This window comes from Echinops telfairi, unplaced genomic scaffold, assembly GCF_000313985.2.
Source record: "Echinops telfairi isolate 266 unplaced genomic scaffold, ASM31398v2 ScPeMD7_18;HRSCAF=68, whole genome shotgun sequence".
Taxonomy (NCBI): Eukaryota; Metazoa; Chordata; class Mammalia; order Afrosoricida; family Tenrecidae; genus Echinops; species Echinops telfairi.
This window is the reverse complement of record NW_022103915.1, coordinates 79,914,042-79,918,620: the sequence shown is the minus strand read 5'-3', so window position 1 is coordinate 79,918,620 and position 4,579 is coordinate 79,914,042.

The window sequence follows — 4,579 nt, the reverse complement described above, 5'->3', positions numbered from 1 at the left end:
CCCTAGTTCTTTCCTCTATTCCTTTCACTTTCCTTTTGTCTCACTATCATGTTCCACCTCCATTCGTGTTTCAGTAATTCCTCTCAGTTACATTGCTCTTGATAAAGCCCCACCAAGCATCCCACACCCTCCTTGCCATAAATTTTAGATCACTTGTTGTTCCCTTGTCCCTGGGTTTGTTAACACCTACTTCTTTTCCCCCACCTTCCCCTCTCCCATGTACCCTGGAACCATCAGTCTCATCGTTTTCTCCTCCAGACTGTTTTTCCTGCTTATCTTATCTAGATAGATATGTAGAGACAATAATAAGCACAAAAACAAGAAAAACAAAACAAAACAACAAAAGAAAACCAAAAAAACAAACAGCAACAACAAAACCGACAAAGAACAACCTATAAATAATTCCAGGTCTGTTTGTTGGCCTCCAGTCAAGTCTGATGGGGTGCCACACCCTGGCCCCAAAGTCCATTTTTGGTATTCCCCGGGGACTCCATTGCTTTGCTCCCCTTGTTGCTCTGTTGCCCGCCCTTAGCATTTCGCCCCAAAGTGGTGGGGTCAGATCAGGCACAATTCCTGTACTGTGCCTCCAGTGCTGTTACTCATAACAATATGGGTCAATAAGGGAGGTCTTGTCTGGTGGTGAGGCCAGCCCTATGCTCTTCTCTGTGCATTGGCTGCTCTGAGCAGGAATATCATCCTTGGGGCTTGGTGGGCCAGGGTATGCTCCACTCTCCCTCCTTTCCTCTTTGTTTGCTCCTGTGTGCTTTGAACAGATGTGCCCCTCTTTGTGCTGTAGCTTCAATGCTGTGCTCTGAAGTAAATTCCTCTGGGGGGAGTGAGGGGAGGTGTCCACTTAGTTGGGATTGGGGCAGGCCCCACAGATCTCTCTATTGGTTCCCTACTTCATGCTGGTATATTGTATTCATGTCTTGGCACACCAGGTTGAAATCTGGCCTTCCGTCCCTCTCCTATGAAGATATGAACATATGAATAACACCCTCCCCTGGGTTGGGTTAGTGCCCTGTTCCCCTGGTACTGCCTCCCTCTTTTTTTTTTTAACTTCTTTTCCCCTCCTTTTTAGTTGGTTGCCATATGTATCCCTGGGTTGGGTCTGGCCCCTCCCATAGTACCTGGACTTCACCCCAGGAATGTGTGCATGCAGTAGGTTTTTCCCTGTGCCCCATTTGCATTTTTTAAGCTGACCTCAGTGGACTCATGTTGCACTTGTCCTTTTGTGCTTGGCTTACTCCACTTAGCACAATTTCTTCAATTTCTTCCCATGTGGCAATGTGCTTCATGCATTCGTTACTGCTTTTTAGAGCTGCATAGTACTACATTGTATATATGTACCACAGTTTTTTAATCCATTTATCTGTTGATGGAAATTTGGGTTGTTTCCAACTCCTTGCAATTGTGAACTGTGCTGTGATGAATATTGGGGAAAAGCTGTCTGGCCATGGTTTGTTTCTTGCCTCTTCTGGGTATATGTCTAGTAGGTCCATCAGCAGTGGACAAGAGTTCCTATCTCACCACAGCCCCTCCAAAACTTGCTACTTTCTGGGTTTTTTTAATTGGGCTATCTTTGAAGGTGTTAGGTGGTATCTCATTGTTGTTTTAATTTGCATTTCTCTTATGGCTAATGATCAGGAATATTTCCTCATATGTTTATTGGCCATTTGGATTTCTGCCCTTGTGAAACTTCTGCTCAGGTCCTTTGCCCACCTCCTCAGTGGACAATTGGTATTTTTTCTTTGTGTAAGCTAGCACAATACTGTAAATTTTAGTAATAAGGCCTTTGTTTGATGTGTCATTGCTAAAGATGTTTTCCCAGTCTGTGGACTCTCTTATTACTCTTGGTGATTTTTTTCAAGGAACACAGGTGTTTTATCTTCAGTATATCCCACTTGTTGTCAATTTGTGCCCCCTCTATATGTGCATCCTTCCCTATTTCTGACAGGTTATGTATTTCCTACACCAAAGTTCTCAGGTTTGTTCCAGTTCCCTCATTGATGGCCCTAAAAGTTTTGGGGTTTTATCTCAAGGTCTGTGATCCACCTTGAGTTGATTCTCATGCATGGAGGAAGGTAAGGGTCTTGCCTCATTTTTCTGCAGGTGTATATCCAATTTTACCAACACCACTTGTTGAAGAGAGCATCCACATCCCATTTGATATTTGGGGGGACCTTATCAAAGATCAGTTCTCAGTGTTCTGACTATTTTATTTCTGGGTTTTTGGTTCTTTTCCATTGATCTGAGTATCTGTCATTATACCAATATCATGCTGTTTTGACCACCAGAGCAGTGTAATAGGTGATAAAAATCAGGTAGAGCAAGACCTCCCACTCTGTCTTTCTTGAGGAGTTCTCTGATAATTTGGCTTCCCTCTCCATATGCAATTGGTAATCATTTTTTCCAATTCTTTGAAGAAAAATAATAGTACTTGTATCGGGAAAGCTTTACACTTATATAGTGCTTTGAACAGTTTATAATGGGTGATCCGATCCAGGAGTATGTGATATTTTGCCATTTGTGGAACAGGTGAATCTCATCACTCTTGGTTTTTGGTAATCGGGTTCTGCAGTTTTCCTTGTACAAATCTTTCGTTTTTATAGTCAGGTATATTTCTAGATACTTCAATTTTTGCTTGGTGATTGTGAAGGATACCACCTTTTTGATCCCCTTTCTGTGGTCTTGTATTATATGTATAACAGTTCAATAGACTTCTGTTTGTTGACCTTGTATCCTGCCACTATGCTATATTCCTTTATTGCTTCCAGTATTCCCCTTGTGGAACTTTTGGAATTTTCCATATATAAAATTGTATCATCTACAAATTATGATACTTTCATCTCTTCCTTCCCCAGGTGAACACATTTGATGTCTTTTCTCTGCCTTATGTTGTTAGGTAAGACCTCCAGTATGATGTTAAATGAGAGTTGGATGGGGGAATCTTGTGTGCTCACCTTCTTCGGTGGGATTATTTCATCTTTTCTCCATTGACTACCATGTTGGCTCTTGGTTCTTCATATAGCTTGTATTATATTGAATGGAACATTCCTTCCATTCCTATCTCCTTGAGTGTCTTAAACAGGAATGGGTGTTGGATCTTGTCGAATGCTTTTTATCATGTGGTTCCGATAATTTTTAATATCAATGTGGTGAATAATACTAATGGTCTTTCATATGTTGAACCATCCCTGCATCCCTGGTATGAATCCCTCTTGGTCATGATAAATTATTTGTTTTATAGTCTTTTGTATTCCATTGGCAAGTATTTTGTTAACAACTTTTTGCATCGATGTTCATTAGGGATATTGCTCTATAGTTTATTTTTGTGGGATCATTACCCGGGTTAGATATCAGAGTTATTCTAGCTTCATAAAAAGAATTCGGGAGTTTCCCCTCTTTTTCTATGTTCTGGAAGAGTTTGTGTAAAATTGGTGTTAGTTTTTCCCTGAATGTTTGGTAAAATTCACCTGAGAAGCCATCTGACCCAGGGGAATTTTTGTTGGTAGTCCCTTGATAACCTTGTCTATTTCTTCTATTGCTATGGGTCTGTTGAGATTTTTGATGTTCATTGAGGATAGTCTACGGAGGGATTGCTTTTCCAACTATTTGTCCATGTCTTCCAAGTTGTGAATTCATTGGAGTATAGGCCTTCATAGTGCTGTGTAATTATCCTTTTGATTTCATTAAGGTCCATTGTAATGTCTGCTGTTTCATTCCTCATCCTTGCTATTGAAATTTGTTCCTTACTTTCTTAGGTTAGATTTGCCAGCAGTCTGTCAATTCTGCTAATCCTGTTAAAGAACCAAATTTTGGCTCCATTATTTTTTCCATAGTTTTCTTGCTTTCCCTCTCATGAATCTCAGTCCTGATCTTTATTATTTATTTTCTTTTGCTATTAGTAGGATTGTCTTGTTGGCTCTACTCTAATTGCTGTAAGTTTTGTGTCAGCATATCAACCATACAACTCTCTTTCTTTTTCATTAGTGCATGTATTGCTATCAAACTTGCCCTGATAACTTGCCTTTGCCGTGTCCCAAAGGTTTTGGTACATTGTATCCTCATTCTCACTGATTTCTAGAAACTTCCTAATTTCATCTCTGATATGGGCCAATACCCATTCCTATTGCAATAGTTATTGATTCTCTAATTATTTGCCCTTTAGTTCTTAATCATCTTTTTGTTGATTTCCATCCATATATAGTGGTTGGAGAGAGAATTCTGTATGATTATATGCTTGAATTTATACAGATGCAAATTGTTTTACAGTATGGGGTCTGTCTTTGAGTATGTGCCATGTGAGCTTGCAAAGAATGTGAATTTTTTGCATTTTGGTGGAGAGCTCTGAAAATATCTGTCAGGTCAAGTCGTCTAATTGTATTGATTAGATCTGTAGCCTCTTTGTTAAGCTTCTTTCCCTGTGATCTATCTTTCTCAGAGTGGTGTACTAAAGTCACTTACTATAATTGTTGATACTGTAATTTCTTTTTTCATCTTTTGGAGTGTTTAAAGATTATTGTGGGTCTCTCTTTGGGAATATATATATATATATATATATATATATATATATAAA